Source organism: Myotis yumanensis, unplaced genomic scaffold, assembly GCF_028538775.1.
Source record: "Myotis yumanensis isolate MYYU_CA2020_CCGP unplaced genomic scaffold, mMyoYum1.0.hap1 SCAF_9, whole genome shotgun sequence".
Lineage (NCBI taxonomy): Eukaryota > Metazoa > Chordata > Mammalia > Chiroptera > Vespertilionidae > Myotis > Myotis yumanensis.
In genome coordinates, this window is record NW_027223760.1 from 6,652,654 (window position 1) to 6,666,093 (window position 13,440).

Consider the following 13,440-nt stretch of genomic DNA (forward strand, 5'->3'; position numbering starts at 1 on the left):
ACTTAAGAGCTAACCTCAAGAGAATGCAACTGGACATGGATGAGGCAATGTGAGCATCAATAAAAACTCCAATGAATCAAAGTATCTCAGATATCTTAGAATACACGAGTTCATAACAAGGCCTTCTGCTTAAAATAGTCAATCGCTCCCTTGGGAGTGTGCTAGGAAAGCATCTTCTTGTTATGAACATTGACAAATAAAGGGAAAGAATTGAGCATTTATCTTGTCTTTCAGATACCACTGTACTTCATGGAAATGAGAGAATGGTTGAAGGGAACTTTCTTTTTAGAAGATTTTTCCATCTAATAACTAAGGGAAGAATGATAGGATCTGAATCATCACTGTTAGGTTTGATTGAGTAATTGAATCAATACCCCTCCCCTGGGAACTGGCTTTTCAGGCTATTTCACTATGGACATTAACTTTGCTGAGACCATATTTCACTTGCGGTGACCACATTCCATTATCTCCCCTCCTGGCATGCATAGAGAAGTCTCTGTCTAGAAAAAGCCTTCCGAAAGTCCTTTAAAAGCCTCTGACTCCTGTCACTGGGGGTGGGAGCCATCCCGGCTCAGCCACCTGGTGTGCGGATGATCCAATAAATTCCTAATCCCTCACCACTCTGGCCTCGTACATTCCTCCTTGGTGACCTAACAATCACTTCTGATCTTTAATAAAATTTAGGCCATCATTAACATCGATTAATGTCAATGAAAGAGAGACAAACAAATATTATGTGCTTCTGAGGGTCGTTTACAGCTCAACCTATGATGTACTCCCACCAAATTGTCAAACCTGAGTCAGATCAAGCCTCTCCTTAAATATTGCTTCCCACAAAACACTGGAACTAGAAGGGAAGGTAAAATGACACCCTGAGAATGTTAATCAACAAAATGTAAACTGCGCTCTTCTTTTGGGAAAAAGACTTCTTCCTTCTTACACAGAGAAATTTTCCAGAAAGAAACAGGGAAGGTGAGAAAGCTATATATTAAATTAAATACATGAGAAACCAAACAATTGCAATTTATGAATCTTAATTGGATCCAACTTCAAACAGTTTTTTAAATTATGAGACAATCAGGGGAATCTGAAGGCAAGTGGTAAATTGTAAAAAATTCTATTTGCCTTTTGAAGCCTGATTAAGGTCATATTTTTAAATGGTTTCAAATATTTACTGATAAAATGAAACAATGATATTTGCTTCAAAATAATGTGGGGTGGCTGGGGAGTGGTGAGTATAGAGATGAAACAAGATTGGCATCACTTAATAATTGTGGAAGCTTGGTCTAGGTCCGTGGTTGGCAAACTGCGGCTCCCGAGCCACATGCGGCTCTTTGGGTCCTTGAGTGTGGCTCTTCCTAAGCCTTAAGAGTACCCTAATTAAGTTAATAACAATGTACCTACCTATATAGTTTAAGTTTAAAAAATTTGGCTCTCAAAAGAAATTTTAATCGTTGTACTGTTGATATTTGGCTCTATTGACTAATGAGTTTGCCAACCACTGATCAATGTAGATGGAAGTTCCTTGTATTGTTCCTTTGTTTGAGTAATTAACATTTTTCAACAATAAAAATTTGATATGTGTGTAATATAACTACTGCTGACATTCTATAACAAGCACCTTGATAATTTTTTGTACATTATCTCACCTACTCACCCGTAATAGCCTGCAAAAAGCTCATTTTATTATTTAACTTTTTATTTTATTTTATTTATTTATTTTTTAAAAATATATTTTATTGATTTTTTACAGAGAGGAAGGGAGAGAGATAGAGAGTTAGAAAATCGATGAGAGAGAAACATCGATCAGCTGCCTCCTGCACATCTCCCACTGGGGATGTGCCCGTAACCCAGGTACATGCCCTTGACCGGAATCGAACCTGGGACCTTTCAGTCTGCAGGCTGACGCTCTAGCCACGGAGCCAAACCAGTTTCGACTATTATTTAACTTTTTAAATAAAGACATTGATGTCGCTTGAAAATGCTGAGACACTTGCCTAAGGTCACAGTGCTAATAGGTATAGGGCAGAGCAGGGCATCAAATTCCAAGTCCATCTGACTACCACCTTCCCTACTAACCACTGCACACATCGGCCTCCTCTCAGTGTCTTCTCAGACCCAGGATTCTAAAATTACATGGAATCAGAGCTAGATCAAGAGAGGGCAGGGAGGAGAGTCCACACTCTTTCCAGACAGAACACTTTTAGGAAGCCTGCAACTAGGGCCATTAAGTGGAGGGTTTCATATACATTGTTCCTGCAGAATAGCCATCCTCTACCCATGAAAAGGATTCTGCAAACTGCAGTCCAGATATCCTCTTCCCTTAGTGATGTGGGCAACCCAAGGAATCACCACAGTCTCAGGGACCCTGCTTCTTTTTCTGTAGAAAGAGGGAGTTAAACAGGTCAGTCTCTAAATTGCCCTCAAGCTCTAAAGACATTCCTTGGGGACACTCAATTCCTGTCCAGGGAAAAGGAGGGGTTGTCAGGCAGCCCTCAGTGTCTATCAGCGCAGCAAATGCATGAAGGTGCACCAGTCAGCACAGATGTGTCCTGATCAATATGAGACATGTAACATCTATAATAATAAAAGCGTAATATGCTAATTAGACAGAATAATGTTCAGACTGCCTTGTGGATGAAACTGGGGTTGTGAGGCTCAAGGCAAGCCTCCACAGCTGGGAGGGCTGGCTGAGGCAGACAGCCCCGGGGGGCTGGGAGGGCCAGCCAAAGCAGGTAACCTGGCCTGCGAGGACCAAGACCCTTGCACAGATTTTGTGCATCAGGCCTCTAGTTGTACTAATAAAGCTCCAGACTCCCCTCCCTACCCTCTATAATTACCCTCTGGCAGCATCCCCCCCGCTGCTGTGCTGCTGGCACAGAACCTGGTCCTTCTTGGGACCAGAACCCACACCATGAACACTCCATGGACCTACTGCCCAAACAACGCTAGTGCTCAGGGCTGCTTCACAGCCAGACTCACCTTCTTTTCAACCCATCGATGAGTTCTCAAATGTTCTCCAAAGACACTCTTCCAGCTGCTGCTTTATTTTAACTGTGAAGTAAAAGTGTTCACACCCTTTTAAACCAATGAGCCAGGAAGCTCAGATTGGGTGGAATCAATGGAGGACTGTTTGCCTTTAAATAGACAGTAATATTTCCTCTAATTTGGTGGATGCTTCTGTTTTGCCAAGTTGAAACCTTTTACTCCAAGTGCTTGCTCTTGTACCAGAATTACCAAAGCTATATTTGGTGTTTTGAGTTACAGTAGTAGATCCAAAGGCCCTTATTAAATGGCATAAATCCTGCTCCCCAAAAGCCAGGCACAGTGTCTGTCAACTTCCCTGGTGCAGTGGGAGACTGCAGGATCATTCTGGAAGAAGAAAGTTGGACATAGGGCTTGGTGTACCCTTGGGTCTTGCTGGTGATGGTACAATATGGGTTTTGAGTCTATTCTTTCAGGAGGGTCTCAAGTTACTCATTCAGAAATTAACAAAATTCATGTACAAAGCCAAAGGGGTATAAACCATTGGGAGCCAAATGGAAACGAGGAAGGAGAGGCCTGGGAAAAGTCTCCCAATGATCACAATCTCTGTTTTTGTTTGTTTGTTTTTTCATATGTTTCTTGCAGGGTTGAATGTCTACATTAAATGACACATTATGATGAACCCAGGGGGTATATGCAACCTTCCCTCACAACCTTCTTACCTTCTCCCTCTCCAGACCCAGACAGAGGCAGCTTACCCTAGAGTTACCAGTGGATGGATCCAAAAGGATCGAGAAATTGTTTCCAGGTCAGAGGCAGGCTGTTGAATCTCTCATGGTTGACAAGATGTTCTAGTTCTCTGTTGCATCACCACAAATAGATTAAATTTTGATTACACATTTTGTTTCACTAGATTGAGAAAGTGGGTTAGTCAATGCCTAAGCTTGAGGATAGGTACTAAGTGGACCAGATGTGCCATGAAGTAGAGCACAATAGGGTTACTACCCATGGAGGGAAGCAGATAGATTTGGAAATGTTGGTGTAAATGGCCATATTATTGGACCAATTATTGGTATGAATGACTTTGCTCACCTTGAAGGAACCCAGGTAACAGTTTTCCTATTTCCAGTAAAGACACAGATCAGGACCAGCTACAAAATTCATAAGTTCTGGCACAAAAGGAAATTACCAGGCCCATTGTTTAAAAATCATGAAGAATTTGAAAATTACATTACAGAGCTTTCTACCCTCTAAGCACAGATCCTTGAGCAAACCTACAAGTCACACATCCATGATGCTCACCCTGACAGGCTGCATATATATGAGTCCAGAATAGAGTCAGAACTGCATCTCCTGATCAAAATTCCTCCACCAGTGCCCCAGTTTCACTTCATTCTCCATATTCCCTGAAAGAAACTTGTCCTGCCAGAAGCTGCCTTTTATATTTTCATGGACTACTAATTGCTTCTCCACGCACATTCCTAGGTTCCCAAAAGGGAAGAGGCATGTGGTTGAAATAGAATCCATAGATGCCATAGGGAATAGAATGTGGGTCTTGAATGGTCCTAGCTGTGAGTTCATTGGCAATGGAGGAGCATCTGGAACATGGCTCCCACCCCTGAACCCTCTCTTAGGACTGACCTCCTCTAGGAGTCCTTTGATAGAAGGGATTTTGCCTCATGTCTCTCCTGTGCTGTTCACTTGGCCATGCTTCTAGTCCTTAGGAGCTCCTTTCCACACCCAGCTCTGCTGTGAGCCACCTGTCTCTCTGCTGTGGGTCCCCACCTGCAACTCCATGAAGGTGCTCTCCCCCCTCCCAGGATGCTGCTCCTTCCACTTAGTCAGAAGGAAAGAGATGAATGTAGAGAAAGACATCGCTTCCTATTTTACACTTCCCTATTATTCTTTCCCCCCCTTTATTCTTTACATTATAGACATACATGTCAATGTGGAAATATGTGGGCTTTTTTTTAAAGACTGGGGTTATTAAAATATATTTCTTTAACTTCTATCAGAGTCTGCCTTGTGGAGTTCAAGGCTTTGTATGCTGCTATGTTCTAGTTAAATTCAAAGCTCAAAATTATTACAACTTTGCAAAAATAATAACCGAAGGTGAAAGGAATTGTTTCTTGAACTGTCCTGAAACTTCCATAATGAATAATTAACTTGGTATATCAGTTGCCCATTGCTGCCATAACAAATTACCAAACATTTAGAGTCCTGAGACAATTGAAATGAATTTTCTTAGAGTTCTGGAGGTTAGAAGCCTGAAATTAGTCTTATGGAGATAAAATGAAGGTATCCTCAGAGCTGTTGGTATCTCTAGGAGAAAATACATCACTTGCTTCTTCCAGCTTCTAGAAGCTTGCAGAATACCTTATTTTGTGATCACATCACTCCAATCACTGCTGCCACCATCACATTGCCTTCTTCCTCCTTTGATCTTGCCTCCCTCTTCTGAGGGCCTTAGGGATTACATGTTGGACCCACTCAGATAATCCAAGACAATCTCCCCATCGCAGTCATTAACTTCATTACATCTGCAATAAGGTAATATTTATATGTTCTGGGGATTAGGAATGCTTAAATGGGGTTGGGGGTGTAATTTTCAGCCTACTACATGTGGATAGGTTAACCTCTCTGTAACTCCCTTTTCTGATCTTTAAAATGGAGAATTGACTTCATAGGATCAGTGTTTATACGAGGAAGTGGGGTTCTGCTGTAAAAGAAATGCTCAAAATATGGGTGTGGTTGTGGAATTAGGAAATTCACAGACGCTGGGAGCATTCTGGGGCACTTGACAAAAAATGCCTAGATATCCTTGAAGAGTCTGTTGCTGGGAATTTGAATATTAAAGGTGAGATCTCAGTTCAAAGTAAGGACCATGGTATTGGACACTGGAAGAAATGTGATACTTGATACGATGTGTGATATAAGTCACTGACTTACGTTCTACTTCTGGGTGGAAAAAAGAGCTTGAAAGCAATACACTTGCGTTTCCAAAGACAGTTTGGAGGGTATAGCCTAGTTTGTCCTTGTAAAATGCAACAGTCAAGACATGAGAGCAATGCATCTACAAGCCAAGGACCTCCAAGGGTTGCCAGCAGCCACAAGGAGCTGGGACCCAGCAAGGATCCTCTCCAGCACCTTCAGAGAGAAGGTGGCTCTGCCAACCATTTTCTGCTGGAGCCCTAGAACTATGGGCCATAAGTTTCTGTGGCTTTAAGCTACACAGTTAGGGGTACTATGTTACATCAGCCCTAGGAATCTCACACAACACCTTTCTCTTTCTTCCACCTTTTCTTCTGCCTTCTTCATGTTCCATCCACTCAGTATCCCAGAGATTTTCCCTTATGCATGAGCTTGTGTTTACTAGAATAGTCTTTCCCACCGCCACCCGCACATCTGGCCCAGGTGGACCACAGAGGCTGCTGATGAGTGAGGTCCTGGCTTTCTCAGAAAGACCTTTAAACTCTGCCTGACCCTGTCTCTCAGCAATGCCTCACTGCCCAGGGCTCCCTACCCTATAATCAGCGCCACTACATTCTCTTTAGTTTTAATGTTTCTGCACTCAGACCTCTTACTGAAGAATTTAGTGGTTCCCAATAATATATGCAGCACCAAAACAAACTGCCAAATTCTTTCTCTTTCCGAGAGAAAGTTGAAATGAAGGGCTCCTGGAATCTTAAGGGAGTGGGCAGACTACCAGGTTGGTATGAGCACAGCACGTCCTAAGACCATCTCTGCCTGAGAGCATGCTTCAGGCCCACTGGCATGAGCCCACCTCACAGTCTAACAGAAGAAGACATTCATAGAAAAGAGTACATAGTTTTACAAAAACTCACAGCCAAAGACAACAGTATGGTGGTTACTAACAGAAAAGAGGATGGGGGTGTGTAAGTGGTAAATGGAGTCAAATATATGGTGAGGGAAATAGACCAGAATTTTGGTGGTGGGTATACCATGTAATATACAGATAATGTACCATATGATTTCACACTAGAAATACACATAATATAAATAGCCAATGTCACCCCAATATATTTTAATTTTAAAAAGTACAAACAGTTACATGTGATAAACAGAGTAGGGCCTCATTCTTTGCAAAGTAAAACAAAAAGAGCATTCTTGCATTTAAATACACAGGGGCCACCTTCCTCGGCTGGCAGCACACAATGCTAATGTGTCTGACAGGGTGTCCCCTTCTGTTAACATCAGTGACACTGGTTTTGTTCCATGAGCAACAGAGCAGATTGTCACATTAGCACTTCAGCACTAGTGTCTGCCATTAACACGTGAAATGCAGTCAGGAAAGCTATGTGGGTCTGCTTCTGCAACTAGCAGCATCTATCGTTTTAGACAAAATAATAATCCCTCTGAGGCCTGGAATCTCTACAGAGAAGAAGATAGATAAGTGTCAGATCATCTAAGTCTGATGCCTTCCAAGGAATTACCCCATACACCAATATGTGGGCCTTGCCCATGAGAACAAGTCCTCAGACTCTCCCAGTGGTTTGAATCCTGATCCCTGGCTGCTTACCCACACTTCCTCCCAGATGTTGGTTGGTTGTAGTGATAAACCTGTGATAGCAAACAGGGTTCCCCATGGAAGACCACTTGGAGGGACCAGTCCTGGGACTCTTGGCTTGAGGGGTCTGTGTGAAGGAGCAATATCACTGCGGGCCTCTGCTCCCATGGTTTGAGTGCCTGGGGTCATCAGAGTCGTGTATAGTTACAGACAGTGACAGATCCCAGGCCCATCATTGCGTAGCACCAACAGCTGGGCAGGCAGGAAGCATGGAAGCAAATGTGCTTCTCCCACAGTCTCTGCCACTCTCAGCACACCCTCCGCTCCCTTCCTTACTCATCTGAAGAGACTTTTTAATCCTCTTTCTCCAAACCTCATTCGTTTGCTTGCACAACCCTGAATTCTTAGCCCTTCCATGACCCTTGGGGCAGAAGAAGAGGCTCCTTAGAACAGGAACCAGGAAAGAATTCAGAGGCTGCTGGATCCACCTGTTAACATTCAGTCACTTGCCTCTTTTCTGGGATTTTCAGTTTGGTTTCCACAATTTCTGATGTTATCTGCATTTCTTCCTTTTGGGTTTAGTTTGATGTCCTTATGTGCTTTCTTACTACTGATAACTGCTGTAAGTACATCTTTACCAAGGGGCAAAGGTGCAATTTTAATGTATATCGAAGTGTATCACAGCACAATTTTTTTTTTTTGCTTCCCATAATCCACTCAATTTCTAAGAAATGAGCTTCAGGATGTTATTGTCAATTCACTTTTCCACAGGAAAGCATGCATCCTGCCTCCACCACAGCACTTTCCAGCCCTCACTTACTCCTTGTTCTGTTTAAGTCATCACTTAAAGTTTTGGACACAGCACAGGCTAGAACGGCTAGGTTATAGGGCCCATGTTCCCTTATCTGTGCCTGCTGAAGTGCTTAGAGAGGTGAGAGGAGAAGGCGTGGCCAAGAAGAAACCTCACCATGGAGATCACCCTGAACAGTGTTTAGGATCTATTCGGAACCCTTCTGGGGTGGTGCTGGCCTGAAATTAAAATGGAGGAGTTCCCCTATGAGTCTCCAAACCCTCACCTGTTCCTCCTCCCGAGCAGTCACAACACTTAGTACTTTGACTCTGACATGAGCCAAACAAAATAGATTCTACTCTGAATTGAACCGGTGCTCATGGATGTTGCCATCTTTCAAGTTCTAATGATGACATTCTCAAAGCTTAACATGTGAATAAACAGCTAATGCAGCCTCATTGTTTTGGAATATTTTTTGAAGAAATATCACAAGGAAATATCACTTGAAATTAGAATTAAGGGGTTCATTTCTGAGCTGTGAAAGACCATAAATGACTATTTGGAAATATAAGGAGACACCAGCATTTCTCCTATCCTCTTCAAGTATAACACATCTGCATTGATTGGAAAGCCTAGGACTCCAGACAAACATAGCAACTTGGAAGGCAATGGCACCTGTTGCCTAGGCCCCATTTAGCAATAGTTCATTGAACCCCACTGAACAATCACAAAAAGGGAAAACTAAACTATATAAAATCCATGCATTCAGCAAGAAAGAAGATGAGGGGAGCTAGCAGAGTAACCACCATCTAATCTAAAACTACTGAGTGGGTTTCCATTTTCAGACAGGATTGTGAGGGGCCCTGCAGAGTTATAGCTGGTGGAACAACCATAGCTGGTGAAATTTTTTACAATTAAAGTATCTAAAACTGCCCTAAGGTAATATAGCAAATGAAGAAATGTTAATCTTTTACAATGGACCAAATTTAGTAACAAGAGTGAGAATCTGGGTTGTACTTAACCCATGACTCCCCGACTCACCTTCAGCTCAGCTTAAAGGAAACTCCATTCTGAGCAGATGCAGTAAAGAAAATGGGGCTACTGCTCCCCTCAGTTTACCATCAAGTATATGCTACCTTACCAATAGGGGCAGGCTGGCAGCATTTCCCATGATGCCCTTTAACTCTTGTTTGCAGAACTAAACTGGTGAGCACAGCCAGCAGCAACTTCCTGCTTCTCTAGTCATAGCACAGAGGTCCTATCCCAGGCACAACAGGCTAAGAATACTGTGGACCCAGCATCCCACACTCCAGCTCCCTCATATGTTGGAGGGTCCATCCTGGGAGAGGCAGGTTGAGAAGACCAGAGGCAAACATCCTTTGATCAGGCCCCAGAGCTGTGGCTCAGAGCTTTAGTGCAGGAATGAAAAAAGTCAATAATTACAGAGAACTCCAAAGCTCTCCTCAAAAGAAATGACTTTATTTGAAGCAGAGTGTGGGAAGTTCACAGGAACTCTTGAAAACTGTGAAGGTTTTAGTGGTAAGTAATTTAGAGGAGTCTGGTAATCCTATAGGAGCTTCAAGAGAAACAATGGGTCAGCCATTTACTAGAAAGAACCAGGAAAACAGACATGTACAGAGGGTTGTTCTAGAATCTGAAAGACCAGCCCCCAAAACCACCCATGTAAAGGAAACAAATTTTATTTATATCAGATTCTGGAGCATTTTATGCCCAAAGACATTGTCAAAAGCAGGAGAGAAAACAGATGGCAATTAGTAGACCTAACAGCTGGGTATAATACCAATGGAGACATGGAGCTTAACAAAGATTAAAAGAAAGAGAGAAAGAGAGCACGGCTAAGACTATTGTCATTCAGGGTGACATCCCAAGGCTGCACTTGCTGAGGAGCATCATCAGAGGTTTCACACTGAAGGGGAAATAAACTTCCCCTATGAGTCCAGCCATGTCACTAAACCAACTTGCAAGCAACAGTTAATTGAACCCTAGAAATGCAGAGGTGAATCACTATCCAGAGCACTGCTCTACATTACTTAAAGCACCCAGTTTATTAGTGAAACTCCAAGACATACTACAAAGAAACATGAAATTGTGACCCAGGGAGTGACAAAAATTCAGGCAACAGTAACTCTCTGTGAGAAGGCCAACATATTTCATTTGAATAGCGTGCTTCAAAGCAGCAGTTAGACATATGTTTAAAGAACTGAGGGAAATAATGTTTAAAAAAAAGGAAGCCATGATGACAATACCTCATCAAATAGAAATGAAAATTTTACTAGAGAGGCTCAATGGTAGGTTTGAAACAGCAAAAGAAAGGAAAAATGATTGGTGTAAAAATAACAGAAGTCAAGTGGAAATAGACAATTCAATAAGAATAGTTGCATATTTCAACATCCCACTTTGGATGATGCATAGAGCAAAGGTCAGCAAGGTTGAGATGTGGTGACCAAATACATTTATCACTGGAGCACTCCACTCAACAACAGCAGATAATACATTCTTTCAAATGCACAAAGAACATTCTCCTAAACAGACCGTGTGTGAAGCCATAAAATAAGCCTCAGTAAATTTAAGAGGCTTGAAACCATACAGAGTATGTTCTCCAGCCATAATGAAGGAAAATTAGCAATCATTAACAGAAAAAAACTTGAGGAAAAGGACTAAATATATGTTTTTTAATCCTCACCTGGGGATGTTTTCCCATTGATTTTTAGAGATAACGGAGGGGAAGGGAGGAGGTAAGGAGAGAGAGAGGGAGAGAGAGAGAGAGAGATCAATTGGTTGCCTCCCACACTCATCCTCCTATCCTGACATTGGGCCATGGATTGGACCTGCAATCCAGTTACATGCCCTTGACTGGCAATCAAACCTGCGACCCTTCAGTGCTCAGGCCTATGCTCAAATTGCTGAACACCCCAGCCAGGGAAAAATCAATATTAAGCAACACAATTCTAAATTACCAAGGATTCAAAGAAGATATAAAAAGGGAAATTATAAATACTTTGAAATGAATAGAAATGAAACAAAAACCAACCAACCAAACAAACAAAAAACAACAACATAGCAAAACTCATAAGGTGTAGCCAAGGCGATACTTAGAGGAAATTTTATATCTGGAAATATACATGTAGCAATATTAAACCAAGGAGAAAGATCTCAAACTAGTATCCTAATATTCCACATTAAGGCAGTGATTAAGGCAGGAAACAAAACTTAAAGCAATTACAAGCAGGATACAATAAACTGTAAAAGTGGAAATTAATGAACTACTAAATAGAAAATCAGTACAAAAAAAACAAAACTTGGTTCCTTGGAAATATCAACAAATTGACAAATATTTAGTCCATTTGATAAAAAAAATATAGAGAATTAATAAAATCAGGAATGAAAAAAGGGGGCATTATTACTGAGCTTATAAAAAAATTTCTATATTTTATAAACAATTTTAGGCTCTCCAAATTAGATAGCATAGATAAAATGGAAAAATTTATAAACTACCAAAACTGACTCAAGGAAATATGGACATCTACATAGATCTGTAATATGTAAAGGGATTAAATTACTAATACAAAATATTACCTAGTACAAAGAAAACCTTAAGTCCAGATTCTATCAAACATTTAAGGATTCATATAAATTCTTCACAAACTCTTCCAAAAAATAGAAGAGTACGAACACATTCTAACTTATTCTACAATGCCAGTATTGTCCTGATACCAGACCATAAAAAGGTAACACAATAAGAGAAAACCACAGGTCAATGTCTCCTATGAATATGGATGCAAAAATCCTCAACAAAATATGGCAAAAATCCAGCATTATATATAAAAAGTAGTATACACCATGACTCAGTAGAATTTATCCCATGAATGCAATATTAGTTTAACATTCAGAAATCAATTAGTGTAACAAACCTTATCAATAGAATAAAGAATATCAGTTCATGTGATACAACATATTAACAATATAAAACATAAAAAATTTTTCATTATCTCAATAAATAAAGAAAAATCATTTGACAAGATCCCAAATCCTTTCATGATAAAAAAAAAAAATCTTGGGTACAACAGAAATATACCTCAACACAACAAAGGACATATTTGACAAGCCCACAGCTAAGATCATATCCAAAAGTAAAAAAAAAATTGAGAGCTTTTCTCTAAGGTTAGAAAAAATACAAGTATGCCCACTCTTATCGCTGTTATTCAGTATAGTACTGGAAGTCTTAACCAGAGCAATTATGCATGAAAAAGGGCATCTATATCAGAAATGAAACAGTAAATTTGTTTCCATTTGCAAATGACATGTGAAAATCCTAAGGACTTTACAAAAACAAACACAAAATCATGAGAAATAATAACTAGATTCAGTAAGTTTGCAGTATACAAAATCAATATAAAAATATAAAAAATTAGTTTCATTTTTATATACTAATAATGATTTATCAAAAATATAAATTTAAAAATAATCCCATTTACTGTGACATCATAAAGAATAAAATACCTAACAGTTAATTTTACCCAAGAGTTGAAAGACCTAGATATTGACAACTAAAAGATAATGATGAAAGAAATTGAAGAAGACAAAAATACATGGAAAGATATTTTGTGCTTATGGATTGGAAGAATTAATCTTTTTAAAATGTCCATACTACTTGAAGTGATCTACAGATTCAAGGCAATTTCTATCAAAATTCAAATGGCAAACAACAGGGGGTGGAGGACATGAGGAGGAGCAATGGAGGGATAAGGACACATATATAATACCTTAATCAATAAAGAAATTTTAAAAAATCAAATGGCAATTTCCGCAGGAATAGAAAACAAAACCTAAAATTTTTATAGAAACACAAAATTCCTGAATAGCCCAAGCAGTCTTAAAACAGAATAACAAAACTGGAGGCATAACACATCCTGATTTAAACTACATTACAAAGCCATACTAATCAAAACAGTATGGTATCTGTATAAAAACAGACATATTAATCAATGGAAGGAAACAAAGACCCCAGAAATAAATGGTCAATTAATTTACAACAAATGAATCAAGAATATACAATGGGAAAAGGATAGTCTCTTCAATAAATGGTGCTGGGAAAACTGGATAGCCATGTGTAAAG